Here is a 19,523-nt window from a genome sequence, read left to right on the forward strand (position 1 = left end):
GGCGGGGCTCAGGAAAGGGGGAGCCCAAGGGCCACTTTCTCCTTGCAAAGGAGCTGTTCCTTGATTCCTTTTCCTCAATAGGGACTCTTGTTTCTAGAGGCCAAGTTCATCTTCTCAGATGATCATTGTCTTCCCAAGAGGCCACAGTAGTTCCAAGACAGCATGATCCAGATAAGGCTCAAAGCCAACCTGAACTGAATCCCCAAATGGGGAGTGCAAGGGACAGTGTCAGGGAAAAGAGCCACCTGCAGTCAAGGCATTTCCATGTCAAGAAGCCAAGGCAAGGAGGGTTCTCTGCCCACTTCCAGGGAGCAGAGTGGCCCTCTGAGCTGCTGACTCACAATGGCACTCACACACATGTCAGGCACTACCAAGAATTTTAATGGGTCATTTCTGACTTTGCAGGCTCAGGGAAAACACCTCATAAGCTTAGAATCACACATACAACCTCATCGGTGGCCCACGTGACTTCATAAATAACTCCCCCTAAACCAACAGCAAGGAGAATACAGACAAAGGTAGAAGGGAAACAGGATGAGTGTGTCTGTGGTGGCCCAGCAGTGATGGCTCATGTCTTTTTCTACACCTTCACACCTGCTTTAACTCTAAGAACCTGGCTGACATTACTTTCACTTGGCGGTAGTAATGCCCAATGGTTTATGAAAATGGTTTATCCCGGTAGGAACAAAAGTAGGAGAAGCAGCAGCAACAAAGGCTAAAGTAGAAGAATCAGTGACTGTAGTCTTTGGAGAAGCACCAACAAAAGTAACTGTAATAGGACTAGATGAGGTAGTTGTATGAATACAATTGGTATTTCCGGTGGCAATATAATAATGATATTTATGATTTCGTATCATTAATTATACTTATATTAGGATTAAAATGTATCACGGTTTTTAAGCACTTCCTATGTGCCAGGCACTGTTCGAAGGGCAGTAACCACTTAAGGGAGGTCATCTAATTATTATGCCCACTTTATACCTGGGAGCATTGTGGTGCAATGAGATTACATGCAGTTCCCAAGGTCACACAGCTGGGAGGTTACAGACCAGGTGAACACAAGTAGTCTGGCTCCAGGGTCCCTGCTCTTAGCTACTTCACTAGGCTTCTTGCAACCCAGAGCAGTACCTGAGACAAGGGGAACAGCAGGCCTGGAGGTCATGGTAGGATGACAGCAGGAGAATTACCTCCAAAGAGGCAGTCTAAGGAGGGGCCTTAGTCACCTTCTGGAGGTTCAAAGGATTCAGGGTTTTCCAGCTATGAATCAAACAGAGCAGTAATTTTTATGTTTTAATTTGCTTAAATTTGGGGGTTTTATATAAGATTTAATTGGAAATAAAAGAGTTTGTTTTTAAAAGACTATTAAAAAGGGGCGCCTGGGTGGCTCAGTCAGTTAAGTGTTCGACTTTGGCTCAGGTCATGATCTCATGGTTTGTGAGTTCGAGCCCCGAGTGGGGCTCTGTGCTGATAGCTCAGGGCCTGGAGACTACTTTGGATTCTGTGTCTCTGCCTCTCTCTGCCCCTCTCCTGCTCATGCTCTGTCTCTCTCAATAATAAATAAACGTTAAAAATAATTCAAATAAAATAAATACTATGAAAAAAACTACAGCGCGATGAGGCTTGGGACTTAGACAGGTGTATTAGCCATGTCTTATTTTCTATATTCTGATGTTTTCACATCTTGAGGACTTGCTGACCCTGGAAAGACTGCCTCTCCCGATTAGCCAATTCCTAGAGATGGTAAACAACTCTCCATAGACAGTGTCTTTCAAATGCAAGCCGAAACCAATCCAGAGCCCGGGGGTTAACTACCTGCTCTACCAGGTTCTCACAGTCCAGGCCACTATCCCCCTGCTCTAAGACCAACAAAGGCTAGGTTCCAGACAATCAGGGACAGCCCCCTACACCCTAGAGCCTGCTGAAATTATTCCAACTAGTCAGTCCTAAGGCTGCTTGCCCTGCTAGCCCTTTCCTTCCTGCAAATCCATAATAAAGGCTCTTGCCCACATTTTCGCCTAGCTCCCTCTGCCTCCTGATTGGCCATGGTGCTTCCTCATGTGGTCCCCAAACGTGGCAAGCTATGCCTCCTGCTTTTAGGGGACTATGAACACAATGAACTTCATCTTTCATGTAAGTTATTTCTGTCATCTTTCCATACTTAACTAAAACAAATCCTGAGTACTTTTACAATAGGCTTGGTCCAGCCTTTCAGGATTTCAACAGACTCTAGGCCTCTGCTGGGTTATTGGTACAAGCCAGGAGACACATTTATTATGTGGGGTTGTGTTGCAAAATCACACAGCATGGGCTAAGAGAGACCCAGGTCCAATTCCATTCTTGGAACATTCAGCTATGCGATCTTGGGGAAATCACAGGAATTTCGGCCTCAGTGTCTTTGTCAGGTAAGAATGGGGGAGAAGGTCCCTGCCGTGTCCTTGTCCCAATGCTACTGTGCTGACTGAAAGGGAGTGTGAAGGTGAAGCTTCTTTGGAGAGGTCTGGTCTGGGAAACCCACACCATCATACACTACACTGCTATCACCTGTCTTTAGGGAACCATGGGGCTCCCTGCACAAAAGGTCATCTTTGAGTTGTTTCTCTCTAAAACAGGGTTTCTCCACCTTGGCACCTTGACATTTTGAGCTGGATAATTCTTTGTTGCAGGTGGCTGTCTTGTGTATTGTAAGATGTCCCTGGCCTTTACCCATACACGTCAGCAGCATTTCCATCTTGTGACAACCAAAAATGTTTCCAGGCATTGCTAAATGTCCCTCGGAGGGCAAAATCGCCCCTGGTTGGGAATTATTGATAGAGAAGAAGGAATGACTTAAGCTCTCTTCCCTCCCTGCTTGCCTGCCTGCCTTCTTTCCTTCCTTCCTTGTTTCCTTCCTTCCTTCCTTCCTTCCTTCCTTCCTTCCTTCCCTCCCTCCCTCCCCCCCTCCCTCCCCCGCCTTTCCAAAGATGCTCAGTAGTTTGCACCCCCAGGTATTCCTACACTATGGGTCTAAGGGGTATAACCAGAAAACAGTTGTTCTGTAGACAACTCCAGGTTACAGATCGCCAGAAGAAAATTCAGAGGTCTGTTGTTCAGTATTCTTGGTTTCATTCCCATCGTATATTTATTAACTGAGCTTATCTTTCCAGGATCCAACCATCTTATCCCTAATTTACAATCCTTTTTAAGTAGGCTTGTATCAAACCCACAGAATGTGAGAACTGAAAGTTCCTTTGGGGTCACCCAATGGGTTTCATTTTACTGCCAGCTCTGGTTGCTGTGTGGAGAATAATGAGGCTGCCCTAAGCTCGGCTGGGAAGCATGCCTTCATTGAGCAGTGGTATCTGTTGGGGCTGGGGAGAGCTGGCAGGTAGAAAGCGCTCCAAACATTGGCCAGTTCCTCCTTTTACAAATAATCAACCTAGATCCAGGGTCCCCTCTGATTTAATGAAAATGGACCACATTTTTACAGTGTGCTGAACACAGTAGTAGTGCTATGATCTCTCCATTTGGTGGATAAAGAAACTGAAGTTTAGAACCTTGAGTCACATCCCCCAAGTCCCACAGGTAATAAGAGGCACTGCCAGGACTTGATCCCTTGCTCTTCTGATCTGAGGCATAGCTTCATCCATCACACCAAATTGCCTCAAAATATCTCTTTATTTTTAAAAAAATTTTTTTAAAATTTATTTATTTTTGAGAGACAGAGAAAGAAAGAGTGTGTGCATGTGCAGGAGTGGGGGAGGGGCAGAGAGAGAATGAGACCCAGAATCTAAAGCAGGTTCGAGACTCTGAGCTGTCAGCACAGAGCCAGGCATGGGGCTCGAACTCATGAACCATGAGATCATGACCTGAGCCGAAGTTGGATGCTTAACCGACTGAACCACCCATGCACCCCAAAATATTTCTTCTTTCTTCTAAGGCAACAAAAAAATTTCCTCCACGTGAGTAAAATACAGAATAGTAATAAGAATTAATAAAAATGAGCCTGTTTACTTCAGAATCTTAATGTCATTCCCCAATAAATATATAGCGAAGGACAATTAAAGTGAGGGTTAGAAGAAACCAGAAGGGACAGCAGTAGATTCATATCCCCCAAAATGAGGGGTGAGGTTGCAGTGGGAGTTAGGAGAATAGGGTATGGGCTGCTTGGGAACCAGGGGTCGAATCATGACTCTGCCAACTGAAAGCTGCTCTGCTGGGCCTCTCTGAATCCTCATTTCTTCCCCTGTGATAGTAATAGATAACTTACAAGGCCACTGTGAGGATGAAGGGAGGGTATGTATAGCAAATCTTGGTGGAGTGTCAGGCATGCGTGTGTGTATGTGTGTGTATGCAGCAAATGCTTAATATATGGGAGTCCTTATATTATCACTATTATTGGTACTATGAAATACTAAATTTCATGAAGGTGTTTAGGGGAAAGAAGGCTAGTTCTAAACTATTAGAGAGCACAAAAAAGGAGTGGAGCATGACCTAGGTTTTAGAGAGAAGGTGAACACATAAATAAAAAGGTATAGGAATGGAAGAAGAGACAGATGGATAGATATTCATAGAAATCACATTTTTGGAAAGCGAGATGTGGAACCTAAGAGAAAAGCTGCTGTAAACAAGAGACCATCGAAATTAAATATTGGCTCCTCCAAGGACTCTCGGGGGCACCACTGAGCAGAAAGAGGAAAAGAGAGGTGGTGAGAAAGGCAGGCTGGTGCCTGATTGGGAAGAGCCATGGGGCTGCTTAAGGACTCTGGCCTTCATCCCACAGACATGGAGGAGCCTGGACCGAGGAGGGCAAAGGGAGCCAGACAGACCAACGCAGCTGCACGAGAATAAGCAAATTAAGACAAATGATCAAAACCTGGTTCTGTCCAATGAATGCAAAGTTAGGGTTCCTGGTGTGTGGCTGGCCCCACCAGGGGAGATTCACCCGTCTGTTTCCCTTGCTTTTCCTGGCAGCCAGAGGGGTGGGCTGCCGGTCTCCTCCCTGTCTGGACAGAATGTAGGCCCTGAGGTGGGGTGGGTGGGGAGGTCACCTGGTTCAATTCCATCTTAAACAGGCTAAGAACCCACCCAGAAGCCCATGAGGGGAACTTCAGGGTTGTTGCTCAGGGAGCAAAGAAAGGTACCAGCAACACAGATACAGGGAGCTCAGAAAACCCACATGGGCTATCCATGGTCTCCAAGAAAACCAATCTGAAAAACTGCATTAGGCCAGACGTCGCAAGCCTTTTTTTTTTTTTTTTTTTTTTTCCAGGGCTGGCTGGGCAATGGGTGAGTTAAGGGGAAAATTATGGGCTTTTGGAACAGGCAGATATAGGTTCCAGTAGCAATTCCGCCACTAACTACACAAATACCTACTTCACCTCTCTTGGCCTCAGTTTCCTCATCAGGACAATAATGAGACTCACACCACAGGCACTGCTGAAGGGCTGAATACAGCAGCATGCAGGAAGCATGAGGCTGACGAGGAGCACACAGCTGACCTGCAGTAACTAATCTTCCTTCTTTCCTTCAATTCGCACTCAGAACCTACAAAGCGCAACCCTTGATGCCCCCAGATGAGGCTCAGTTCCGCTTCCTCTCTGGTGCTGCCTTCTTATCACTGCCAAGTTCTTCCCCTGGGAACTCCATTCTTTTTTTTATTTTTTAAGTTTATTTATTTATTTTGAGAGAGAGAGAGAGAGAGAGAGAGAGAGAGAGAATTTCAAGCAGGCTCCATGCTGTGAGCACAGAGCCCAACATGGGGCTCAATCTCACGAACCGTGAGATCATGACCTAAGTCAAAATCATGCATCGGATGCTTAACTGACTGAGCCACCCAGGCGCCCATTCCCCTAGAAACTCCAAAGCCAGACTTGGAAAAGAAGAGACAGGGTGGGCATAGTTTGGCTCTCTGTCTCACCAGCACCACGACCTTGGGTGAGGAAGTGTGCCTGATGAGCCCCAGTTCTATAGAAGGGTGAGAGGTGGTGAGATGTAGGGTCAGCAGTGTGGGCTCCAGGGCATCTTTGGAGCTTCCATATCTCAGCTCTCCCGCCTACCAGCTGTGGGGCCATCAGCAGGATACTTACCCTGTCGGGTCTTATTTCCATCAGTACTTCCTTGGTGGGGTTGTGGGGAGATTACATGAATTCTCAGACAGTGGCTGGCACGTTGTGCTCACTCAAACACGTTTTACCTGTATTGTAATGTATCATTGCTTTACATGTATCATTCATGTCAGACTAGTGCTTTACCTGTGTCATTTACCAGACAATAGGGTATTTTGGTAAGTCTATCTCCGGGGAAGTTCTTATGGTGGATCCAATATTCTCCCTGTCACTGTTTGATTTTTCCTTACCACAGAGAAGTTAGAGAGATATGAAATGATGCCAGATTATGTATCTGGGTACTTGGAGCATCTACTAAGTACCTGAATAAGTACCCAGTGGTAGCCTACCCACCACATGCTCCTGTAACACTGTGTATCTTTCTTTCACAGCTCCTAATCAATTTGTAATTATGGTGTGTATGTGTGTGTGTGTGTGAGAGAGAGAGAGAGAGAGAGACTGATTATGCGATTCGTATCTGTCTTCTCCATTAGATTTTAAGCTCTATCCAGTAGAGACCACATCTGTGTTTTTTGTTTTATTTTTTTTAATGTTTATTTATTTTTGAGCAAGATAGAGAGAGTGTGAGAAGGGGAGGGGCAGAGAGAGAGAGGGAGACACAGAATCTGAAGCAGGCACTAGGCTCTGAGCTGTCAGCACAGAGTCCAATGTGGGGCTCGAACTCATGAACCACGATATCATGACCTGAGCTGAATTCGGAGGCTTAACTGACTGAGCCAGCCAGGTTCCTCGAGACATCTGTTTTCAATCACCACTGTAGCCCTAGCACATAGTAGGCACTGAATACATATTTATAGAATGAATAAACATACTGTCCATGTTCTCTAAAGGGAGTGACAGGCCGGTGGACTAGTAACCTCAAAGCAATCTGGTAAGTGTAATGGTAGAAAATGGTAGAAATGCTTGTGTGAGAGCATATGGATAAGGGGCAACTGGTCCTGCCTCCCCTGGGTGGTCAGGGGAAGCAGAACAGAAACAAGGCCAAGGCTAAATCTTGAAGACGTTGCAGCAAAATTTGGGAAAGGATGTCCTAGGAGGAGAGATTTCATAAGCACAGGCATGGATGGGATGTAGACAGAAGACGGTAGTGTTAGGATGGGTGGGGAGCTACCAGGGGTTTTCTGGGACTACAGCCTAAGTTAGATAATGAAGGGGATGAAGAAAGAAAGGTAGGCAGCGACTAGCTCACAGAGGACCTTGGAGGCCAAGCTTGAGTCCCATGGAACAAGTCTCAGACACAAGCCAGCCCTTTACACATGAGAAGAAATTCACCACGTTTTGCCCAGACTTTATTTCTCTGTAATACACCTTGCCCCCTAAAATAGCATCTGGATAACTGTGAATTCCGCCTCTGCCACTTGTAAGCTGTGCCCCCTTATAACCTCTCTTAGCCTTAGTTTCCTCAGCTAGAGAATGGGGAAACATGTTAATACCTACCTTCACAGGAAGTGATGGGGATTAAATGAACTAATCCATATGAAGTGCTTAGTGTACACATGCCATGTAAGCATGGGATCAGACAGTGGCTACTCCCATCGATCCCTTCCAAGCCCAGGACAGCACCATCCATGGAAATTCGTTCATGTCACTCTCTAAACTTCCTGAGAGAAGTGGTCCCAGAGAGGTTCAGCCTGGGCTGAATTCTAAAGTAAGCAGCTCCTTAGAATAGCTCCTATGTGATCTTAAAGGTAGACATGGTAGGACATATGAACTCATTCTCAGGTATCAGCATCCCCTCTTTTACTCAAGGATTGGAAAATGTAGCCAGTCTGGGTAGGATCCAAAAGAATCCATTTCAAAGCAGAAGTCCTGTTTATGTGCGGGCCTGGCTTCTCTCTTCAGGAGATTCTGGTCAGGGCGGGTTGGGAGATTCCTTAGACAATCTAATAGATTAGTTTCCAGTTTAGCATAACAGCTAGACAGATTTTTGTGGTGAAGTCATCCCAGTCAATTAAAAGGCATTTTTCCCTGCTGCGAGTTCAGAAGTCCCTTTGGTCTGTTCCAGCTTTCTGGGATGTTTCATAATAGGCTCCACCCTGGGTTAATTAATAACCCTGGATTCTACTAAAATGCAAGGCTGAAATCCTGTGTGTAAGCACATCCGGGCAGGGGCTGTTGGCAGAGTCAGGGTGAAAAGCCAGGGGGAGGTCCTCTCATCAGGGAGTGGGCCAGACCCCAAATGGTAGACAGGACAGCAGAGCCGGCTCAGTAAATGTAAAGAGTGGCCGAGCAAAAGCTGAAGGTCAAAGCTGGAGAGGGTATGAGGAGGGGCAGAAGTCGGGAGGAGGGGCAGAGGAGGGAGATCATAAGCAGTCGAAGGCATCACAAGGCCAGAGATTAGGCAGACTGAGAGTAAACTGGAATGTGGGGGTGAAATGGGTCAGGGCAAGTGGCTGACAAAGGTGGTGAATAAGAAGCGGTTGACAGCGCTTGCTTTTATGGGATGCCAGTGCAAACACATCATGTGGTTCTGGTTCCATCGTCTCTGCTTTAAAGAAAAAATAGGTCATCTCTTCCCCTTTCAAATGCAAGTTGCAGGTACAGAATGAAGCTAAAGACCATGTGGCAGGGACTGACATGCATTCACTGGATAGTTACCAAGTCCTTTCCCTGAACCTCAGCCCCAAGCACAATATTCAAGGATAAGATGCCTTTTTCACCCAACCCAGAGCTGAGTTTCTCTGCTTCCAGTCTCAGGCCACCACTCCTACCCAGCTAATCTTCCAAACTACTATCAGCATGTTCATCCTGAAACAAAGACCTGATCACATCACTCCATGACTTAAAAATCTAACAAGTATGTCCTCACTGACTCTAGGACGTGATTTCCAGTGGTAGGTCATGCCACACAAAGCCCATCCTGATGAAACTATTCTCTGTCTTCTTTTCTAGCTTTATTTCCCATTCCCCCTTCTCATGCACCCTATAGTCTGGTCATTTTCCCCATCTGTGACAAACTAAGATTTAAAACATGCCTATTATTATTATTATTATTATTATTATTATCATTTTATTTTAGAGAGAGAGTGTATAAGTGGGACAGAGGGGGAGAGAGAGAGAGAGAGAGAGAGAGAGAGAGAGAGAGAGATTGAGAGAGAGAATCTTAAGCAGGCTCTGTGCTCGGGGTGGAGCCTCGATGTAGAGCTTGATCCTATGACCCTGGGATCATGACCTGAACTGAAATCAAGAGTCAGATGCTCAATTGACTGAGCCTCCCAGGTGCCCCTAAAATGCAGTCTTTAGCTGGCAGGCCTGATATCTCCCTCCTTTGCAGCCTGATACAAAGCTAATTATTTTCCCCAACCCCCCACAGAGTATTAGCTTCTCTGTGAAGCCTTTCCTAAGAATGTTCCAAGGCAAGGGTGGTGATCCCTCTTCTGTGCTCACTAGGCTTTGCAAAGGTCTCTGACACATTACAGTCACTGCCCCCCACTGTCTATCTTTCCACTGTGAGAGTGGAAAGCTCTGTCATTAAGGCCAAGGGCAGAGCAAGTGCTCAGTATGTGTTTCCTGAATTAAGGAGAGGGTTGAGATAAGTCAAGTTGTGTGTATTTGTTTTAATACACAGCCCTCAAGAAATTAAAGGGTTTATTTAGTTCTCCTTCAAAACTGCTCCTTAATTTCCACTGGAGTCTCATTCATCCATGATACTAACAGGGGGCAGAGGAGATATTGATGGAGGGAGGTGGCAGTGAGGAAGGGTAAGTGACCACACATAGTAGGTAGAGGCTACAGAACTATGAGCTGGATTGCCCAGCATGACAAGATCGACTTGCTTCCATTCTCATGGCTCCTGCCTTCTCATTGTTGATTAAGGAGCTGAGTAGTACAGCTAAACCAGGGAGGTGGGCCGCGAAGTGATAAAGCAGTCTGTGTTGTATTTAGAATCAGCAGGGCTCATGCAGCCACAGTCTCAATATCCGCCCGCCCCCTCAATATCCACTCGCCCCGGCCCTCATTTGGGGCTCGCCTTTGGCCATCTCCTGTGGCTCAGCATCCAACCTAGACATGGCTGCCCCCACAGGAAGGCCTTTTGCAGGTAAATGTGGAAAATACAGACTTCACAACTAGAGAATGAGATTAACTTGTTTGCTACCAAAACCATCAGAAGGGCCTAATGGCTTCTTAAAAGCGGAAGACAAAAATAACACTGGCAGGTGGAGATGTAATAGGAAAGATGGTGACATGAAAGACGGGAGCCTGGTGTCTCTACACTGGACTCCAGCCATAATGTGATGTGTGTGCTGTGTACAGTTACTTCCCTGCTCTGAAACTCAGATGTTAAACAAGCAGGTTGGATTAGATGATCCCCAAGGTCTCTTTCTAGCCCCACCGTACTATGATTGTACCACACCACCCATTCACTCACACATCTACTCAACATTTATTGAACACCTCTACCAGGATATTTGCTATCAAGGAAAAGTTAGAAGTTTGCACCAGATCCCAATTGAATGCCATTATGTTTTGGGGAAATATGATTGGACATATATGTAAATAATAAAAAAACACACACATACACATGGACATTTTATATTTCTTATCCCACCCCTCCAACTACACAGCAAACTTCTTTAAGCATGGATTATATACTCTGCATTTCTGAATAATCCCAGAGACTGACACCTAGAAATCATTCTGTTGATGTGTTTAACAATGTAAAGATGATTGTAAGACTAGCTACTAACGCTTAGCACTTTCTATATGCCAGGCTCTGCATTGAGTGCCCTACATGTGGTAATTTACTTTGATTGTATAACTCTGTAGGTACATCTTGTGATTGCTATTATTACTACTATTACTTTCATCTTACATATGAGGACATTGAAGCACAGAGAAGTTAAGTTAGTTGCTCAAGGTTGCTCAGGGAGTGGCAGAGTTGGGATTCAAACCCAGGTGGTCTGGCTCCAGTTGGAGCTAATATGCACTTCATGTAGTCCAAAGTGTACAGCTACGCTTAGAGACAAATAGTAAACATTTGCTCTTGGGGCGGGGGGAACAACGAATAAACAGAACTATTAACAGGGGAACTATCCAGCAATAAGCCAGAAACATCAAATGATAAGTAAGAGCCATCCAGGTTAGTAAGGAAGAGTGTGGCTGGAAGGACATCTCTTAATTTGTAATTTACCCAGCAGATCAAAAGAGTAGGGTGAAATGGGAAAGGACGGTGGGATTACGTGCTCGAGGAACCTGGGTTAGAGAGGAAATACAAAAAAACTCGTTGAAGACAAATTCAAGACCCAACATATACTCTGATAGATCTACTTTGGTTAAGAAGCAGGACCCTGGAGTCAGCTGGACCCAGGTTCAGATCCCAGCTGCAGGACATTCATACAAGCTATGTGACCTGGCTGGGCAATTTATTTAAGCTCCCTGAGCCTCAGCTTCCTCACCAACAGGCACACTGTGTGGAATAAGTTAAGGCACAGGAAGCATTTAACATGACACCCAGCATACAGAAAATGTTCAAAGTTAACCACCATCACCATTCCTATTGTTTCTCCATTTCTCTACGGCCTTAAATTGGTGAGTCTAAATGTAGAGCCAGGATGGTGATAAACTCACCCATGTTAATCAATGCCATGGTTAAAAAGAGAGACACTTGCTCCTCTAATGAGTTATGTTTCAGCTAATACTCCCTAGTGTCCCACCTGCTTTTTTCATTCCCCCAGCTGGTTCTTAGATTTGAAAAGAAAAAGGCCTCCATGGAGACCTGCACGCTTTTAACAATAATACAAAACAGAACGTCTGAGGTCAGGGTAAGCCAAGCCAAACAAATAAATCTTGCAGGATTGTGTTAACAAAACAAGGCTTAGTGGATCAGAGCGGGTAGGGTTCTGCCGGACTCAGGCCCTGCAGAGAAATGCCAAGCTCTGGTGAATTTCAAACACAAGGAGGTCAAATAGGAAGAGCAAAATATGGAGCACTTCAGAGTTCAGCATCAATGCTTGGCTGAAACCAGGAGAGCATTCTGTGCATGAAGGACCCCAGAAACCATGGATCAATCACACTCCTAGAACTCCACACCAGAAGGGTCTTACAGATCATCTATACAGCTTCTATGGAGGGCAACTTGGCAATAGCTATCATAATGGTAAGTGTATACTTATACTGGGAGGTACACTCTGAGACAGACACTAGCCTATGGGAGGTCCATCAGGGAACACTCCGAGGATCACCATCACTGGATGGGCAGTAAGAGGAAGAAAGCAGCACTGGGGGGAAGGAGAAGGCAGGCTGCACTGCTATCTCACCAAAGAGCTCTGAGCTGGGAGCTTCAACTCCTTCAGAGTTGTCCCAAACTGAGGTAAATGGGCAAGGTCTTCATACTGTCCAGCCACTGAATGTGGCTGCCACCAGGAAAGAGATGTGAGCTTGGACAAGTCAGCTCTCCTCACCTGAGGCACTTCCAAAAGAGGGCTGACTGCTGAGAGCTGGCTTCTGGTAGCAATGCCAGCAGCTGGGGAAAGTCCTTTATTCCTCAAGGTGCATTACAGCACCCACGGCATACAATACTCCTGGGGCTCGTTCTATTTCCAGGAAGGAATCCTATGGATACGCTACCAAATGTTTGAAATGACATAAGTTCGGCATTATTTGTATTAGTAAAATTATGAAATATAAATTATTGGATATCCATATGACAGCACCCTTGGCAATCATTAACAAGAATGAGGCAGCTCTGCACATACTCTTGCAGAATCACAACCGGATACATTAAGTGAGAAAGGGTACGGAACAGAACAGATAAGTATGTGTGGACTTTGAACAGCTAAAGGGATAGACTATTGTTCACTGTCTATTGCCACCCAGTCCCACACCCATCCTTGTCTCCTGCACTATGGGGGCTGAAAGCCTAAATCTATACTTCCCAGATTCTTTTGCCACATGGTTCCAGTTAATTTCTACCAAAGGGAGCCATTTATGCAAGAGTTGAAGTTAGGAAGGAGGTAGCAATCATTCTGCTTCTGGTAGTAGTTATGAAAGCTTCCCCAACAGCCTCAGCAGATACAGGAGGTTGGTGGCAATTCCTACGGCATCAGTGGGAGCACAGGCTCTGGGTTCTCCACTGGCCATAGTGGTAGTGACAACAGTAGCAGTGAATGCAGGGCTGTTGTGGCTCTGGATATGATTTTCCCTTTTGAACCATTTGGAATCAATCCTCCCATTAAATTTTCTTCTGAAATATCTATAGTGGTTAATGTTTTTTGAACAAACTGCTATTTATGAAAAACAAAGGAAAATACACATATATGTATATTTGATCATTGCATTTAAAATCTCATCTGAGGGGCGCCTGGGTGGCTCAGTTGGTTAAGCGTCCGACTTCAGCTCAGGTCACGATCTTGCGGTCCGTGAGTTTGAGCCCCGCGTCGGGCTCTGGGCCGATGGCTCAGAGCCTGGAGCCTGCTTCCAATTCTGTGCCTCCCTCTCTCTCTGCCCCTCCCCCATTCATGATCTGTCTCTCTCTGTCTCAAAAATAAATAAATGTTAAAAAAAAAATTAAAATCTCATCTGACTTTGGCTCAGGTTATGATCTCATGGTTTGTGGGTTCAAGCCCCGCATTGGAGGCTATGCTGACAACACGGAGCCTGCTTGGGATTCTCTCTCTCTCCCTCTCTGTCTCTCTGTCCCTCCTTAACTCATGCTTTTTCTCTCTCTCAAAATAAAAAAAATAAACTTTGGAAAAAAACAGATAGTTGCCCAAGAAACTAGTGGCTAAATGAACTGGTTAATAATGGTTAAAGAAAACAGATTAGTAGGGGCAAGGTTGGAGGTAGACTTTTTATCAGATACCATTTTTTACCTTTTCGATTTTTGGCTATATGTATATATTACCTTTACCCAAAATATAAATAAAAGAGAAAAATAATAAAGGTTCATCTCCTAGTAGGTACATAAATTTCCTGTGAAATATTCCCAACAATAACCACCCAGTTTCTGCTGGAACTCCCCACCTACCCAAGGGGCATGGCCCAGTCATCATTACTCTACTGATTAATAGTTTCTGTTTAGAGCAAGTTGAAATCCATGTTCTTGTAGAATTGTACTATTAGACTGAACTCTAATCCTAGCGAGAGAATCTAGGGTGGTTTTTCAGCACACCTGCACATGAAGCCTGGGTTCAAATTCCTCCTTTATCACTCATTTCAAACAGGGTATTTAACCTTTCTGAGCCTCACTTTCTTCATCTGCCAAATGGGGGAGCCATTCATAGCAGCCATCTCAAAGGGTGGTGGTGAGAATGAAATAAGGTTATGCATGTGAAGTGACTTAACCAACATATCTGGTTATTGCCCTTGACATCTGCACACTGGCAGAAAAATGTAATAGACAGTAGGAGGGCCCCGAAGTCAGGCTGCCTGGGTTCAAAGACAGGATCCTGCCAATTAAAAGTCGGGCAACCTTGGGAAAGCTACTTATTCCTTTGAGCCTCAGTTTCTGTAAGATGGAGGCAATGACAGTGTCATCCCAACAATGAAAAGCATTCAGCCTTACCTTGCAAGTATTCAACATACAGTAACTATCTCACCTACTCCTTCAGATGACAGATACTCTGCACAGAGCAAATGAGATCCTACCAAAGCCTGCTCTGCCTCTGCACTAAACGTCTCCAGTTCCTTATGCTGGTCCACTTTGCTCAGGGATGTCAGACTCCACTTACACCAATCACTCTCCTCAGAAGGTATTCCATGGAATACCTCCTTATGGTGTGACACCAAAATGGGATCTGTCACTAGAGTCTGACTAGCATAGTATCTGCGTGTGTGTATGTGTGTGCATGCACGTGTGAGTGTGTCACAGAGTGTATTGTGACAGAGACAGGGTGTGCATGTGCCGTGTGTGAAAGAGCGTGTGCGTATGTGCGTATGTGTGCTTATGTACCATCGCCTTCCTGGGTTCTAAATGCTGTACTTTGATAATGTAGCCTGAAGTAGCATCAGGTTTTGGGGGAGCAGCAACCATTAGCTGTAGTTTATCGAGAACCTAATATATGTGCCAGAAACCACGCTAAGTTTGTAATTTACACGGACTCATTTAATCCACACAAAAACTCTAGGGGGCAGATATTATTATCCTCATTTTTCAGATGAGGAAACATGCATAGAGATGTTATAAATAGAAGGTCAACAACTAAAATACTGTAGAGCTGAGATTCATCTCCAGACAGCTGAGATCCACCCTGAAGCCAGTCTTAACCTCCACTCTATACTTCTTCCACAAATATTAAGAATTTGTTCAAATCTTAGGTCTTTCCTTTCCTCATGTGATTTTAGTAAGCTAAGTCTTTCTAGTCTTGCTCTTCTTCCGCTGAGTCTTTCCACAGGGAAAACTCCATGTTTTCAATATGAAATTTGATTGTATCTAATTTAATATAGCATATTCTCTCTCTCATTCAGCTTCAAGCCATCAGCAAATGTAATTTGATAAGTCTCTATTAAGGAACAGAACAAAGCCAAGGGCACAGCCCTTAAGCAAGCCATTACATGTATTTCTCTCAAGGTGTATCTATCTCTACCAAGTAATCATTTCCTAGTCCGGGTACTGTTCAACCTGTTCCCAACTCACCAATCTGAATTAACATTCAACCTTCATTTCTCTATCTTGTTGATAATTATTTCTTGAAATGTCACATGGCCTTTACAGTTAATCTCTACAGCAAAGGTCCATTCGAAGAAAGGTTGTCCCATAAAGAACTGTGGATGGAAGGCTGACGTGGGTATGCAAAATATATACATGATGGTGTTGAGTGTTTAAACTATTTTAAGAGAAAAATCCCACCTTTGCTTCCATAAGACATTTGAGTTGAGGAAATATATGAAGAGCAGAAGATGAACAGGACTTGAATCAAGAGCCTTTTCTGAGATCCACACACATCCACCTAACCCCATCCCAACTCCTACATCACACAAAGGCAGGACTCAAAGGGAGCCACTGGCATTCGTATGTAAATGTGTGGCTTTGTCCAGCTTCCTTCACTAGAGTCAAGGGCAGATTCTTTACCTTCTCTTGCCTTTCTTTCCATCTGCTAGAGCAGACATTGGCATTCCTTATGCCTTGGTACCTCTATTATCATGGAGGAAAGTCTCACCATTGTAATTGCAGCCTTTTTTTATTAGAAAGGAATGAAACCCACGGCTCTGTCCCACCAAGTCCTAGTCTGCTAATTTCTCAGAACTGAGTCTGTTTGATATTAATCCATTCATCAACCTCATTGCTTAGTCCCACAGAGGGGTAACTTGTACCTGTGGAGAAAAAGACCCTTTGCCTCAAATATAAATAGAGGAGAATTTGACACGCCGGCACCCTGGCTGGAACGTCTCAGACCTTCTGAGGACACTGCTGTGAGGCCCCACAGAGTCAGTAGGGCATTCTGGGTAATAGAATGCAACATGATGCAGTCCCCCCTTTGGCCTCCTCAGAGTTTCTTGATTCGTGGCTCTGCAAGAGCTGAGGCAAGCAGTTTTTGAACTGGGGGGAAGAGGGTGGAGAGAAGGGGCGGAGGCTTCCTCTAGGCCAACCACAACTAACTCATTCGCTCTGTCCAGCAAAACCCAGACAGTGCAATTATCTGGTTAATTTGGCCCTTCGTTGGGAGACAGACTTCCAAAATGTGAGGCCAGCTCAGACTAAACAGTGCCTTCCATCCTAAGACTTTTCCCAAGTGCGAGAGGATACATGTGAGATTCCTGGGGCGGGGTTGCTTATGTGTCCCACCTATTCATCCAGATGAAAAAGGCAAACAATTCAGACTCTAAGATGGGTTTAGGAAGGCATGTCTTTCAGGGAAAAAATGCCCAAATAACCTGCTATTTGGTCGCCTGGCTAATTTCCCTTCCGGCTTCTATGGAGGGGCATGGCTGGAAATCAGGATGACTCTAAATTAGCCAACATTTTCCAGAATGATTGTAGCCTTCATTGATTGGCTGAGTGTCCCCAGAGCCCCTGAGTGAGTTATTCTTAGGGCAATTCTCAATGATGCTCCTGATGACTCCTACTCATAGATTTTGTACCCATAAGTGGGTCTAGGGGCATCACTGAGATAAGTGGGTAAAATTAAAACATGCCTCTGGGGTTTTCACAAATGGGAGGAGACAGGGCTAGCTGAATTGGCAACTGAGCATTTACCAGATGGTTTATGGAAAACCCAGATTTTTGAGAGAAGATTAAGAAACAGTGATTTATCTCCCTTGGAAACTGACAAGCAGCCTGGAATCTGTGGAATCTATCAGTTATTCATTCTGCAAATATTTCTTCAGTTCTAGAATGTGCCAGGCCCTGTGCTACTTAACAAAGAGAGTTCCAAACAGTCATTGTCCCTACACTCATGCAAATAATCCCACACCTAAATATATGGATAAGGGCTAGGAAGGCCAAGTTGGATGTTATGATAGGGAATAACCAGGTTAGCCGATCTAGATCCAGGTGTGAGGGCTCAGAGACGGAGTCTTTGAGGAAGAGATTTAAAAGTGAACACTTTAAAGAATCTATTTGCTTGTTTAGAAAGATCACTCTGGCTTTAATACTAAAAATAAATGGGAAGTGGGTGAAAAGATAGAATTAGAAGGCTATTGATTAGGTAGACTGGATGAGAGTTGATGATGGTTCAGCCAAGGATCTAGATAGTAAGGATGGAAAGAAGTAGATGGACTGGAGACAGGGTTGTGCAGTCAACAGGTTCTGGTCCCTGAATAGGTGTAGTGGCAGAGGGAGGGGAGGCACCTAGGAGAATGTACAGGCTTCTGGCTAATGTGGAAGGTTAGAGGGTGCCACTCTTTATTGAGAGACGGAACTTGGGAGGACAAGTAGGTTGGGGCTAGGGGAAGATGATTGTCCTATTTTGAAGTCAACCAAACTAGACTCCTACCATCCCATAACCTGTACTTCCAGCCTCCTTAAAATTGCTCACACTGCTTCCTTCTCAGGTACTCTTCATGTTGTCACCTCCACTTGTGGAAATCCTACCCATCCTTTAAGATGCCCTCCAAATACCACCCTCTCCTCAGAGCCAGCCTGACTCCCTCAATTAGTTGTGGTCTCTGCTGCCCATAGCGCCAAATTTGGACCTCTCTTTCTTGGATTTCACTTGTAATGAGGTTCTGTGAAGACTTATCTTGCCTCCCTTCCTAGACCACAAAATTTTGGGGACAGAGCCTCTGTCTCTATATCCTTATTCCCCATGTTAGCTAGCTCGCGTAGTAGACAGACGTTTGACAAATATTTGTTAAGTGAACAAAAATAACCTGCTCTTTGCCATGGAAGGAAAACCAGTAGACATTGGACTGACTTGAAAGCCACAAGATCAAATTGAAATTCAAGTTTAAGGTGTTTTAATACTAAGCCAACTCAAATTGGATGCTCAGAAAGGTTTTCTGTTCCTCCAACACACCAAACTCAAAGAATGCTGAAAATGTCACACCCCTCTATTTTCTTATTGCACTTTTCTGAGTTCATCTTATAGTAGAGACCTTGTCTATCTTATTAACAATTTGTCTTTGATGATGATGATACTATGACGATGATAAATGAATAACATTTACTAAGTGCCCAGTATGTGCCAGGCGCTGTTCCAAGTACTTTTCATGGACTAACTCATTTGATCCTCATAGTCACCCTATGAAATTGGTGCTATTACACCAATGAGTTACACCAATGAAATTGGTGCTGTACAACAATCAGTTGTACAGATAAACAGAGTTGCAAAGAGCTTAAATACTGCTCAACCAAGGGGTGGCACCAGGATTCAAACCTCGACTCTGGCTCCAGAGCCCATGCTCTGATGTGCTCTCCTAAGGCTGAGCACCATGCGTGGCATTTAGTAGGCCCCCAACAAGTGTTCACTGAATGAACGGAAGGAGCCCTAGATCTGGAGACCACAAGTTCTAGTCCTAATTCTGCCACTGACTTCTTATATAGCCTTCAACAAGTCTGTATTTCTTTCCCCATAAAATGAGGTACCTGGATGCTGATATTAACAGTAACAACAAGAGTCAGTATTCATAATTCTAGCCTCTTTTGAGGTTTTAAATCATCTAATCCCAACAACAATGATACAAGAAAATTGAGGCACAGAGCGAGTAAGTCACCTGCCCATTACCTATTAAATGAGAGAGCTGGGATTCAAACCCACTGTGTTCCCTAGTCCAACTGGTTCCAAGGAGATGCCTTGGGGGCCATGGGGAGAATAGGGAAGGTGGAGCAGGATGGAGAAGACAGACTTTTGGGTTCCCCATGCCCATCTAGTCAGAGAACATCTACTTGTCTCTAGTTTGTAGAATGGGCTCCTACTTGAGATTTCCTCTGAAGAAAGGTTATGATGCTAAAAAAAAAAAAAAAAACAAAAAACATTAAACTAAAGAAATGTAATAAAATTCCCAGGTATAAGCCTGGATTTTCTAGTAATCTTGGCTCAT

At 44.6% G+C, this 19,523-nt stretch overlaps 1 protein-coding gene across 2 annotated transcripts in view; it reads right to left on the reverse strand.

The window, feature by feature from the left end:
* Nucleotides 1-19,523, reverse strand: part of SYN3 (synapsin III) — a 465,237-nt gene that overhangs the window by 384,948 nt on the left and 60,766 nt on the right. The gene's annotated exons all lie outside the window — the stretch shown is intronic.

The sequence above is a fragment of the Panthera onca genome, chromosome B4 (assembly GCF_046562875.1).
Source record: "Panthera onca isolate mPanOnc1 chromosome B4, mPanOnc1 haplotype 2, whole genome shotgun sequence".
Classification (NCBI taxonomy): Eukaryota; Metazoa; Chordata; class Mammalia; order Carnivora; family Felidae; genus Panthera; species Panthera onca.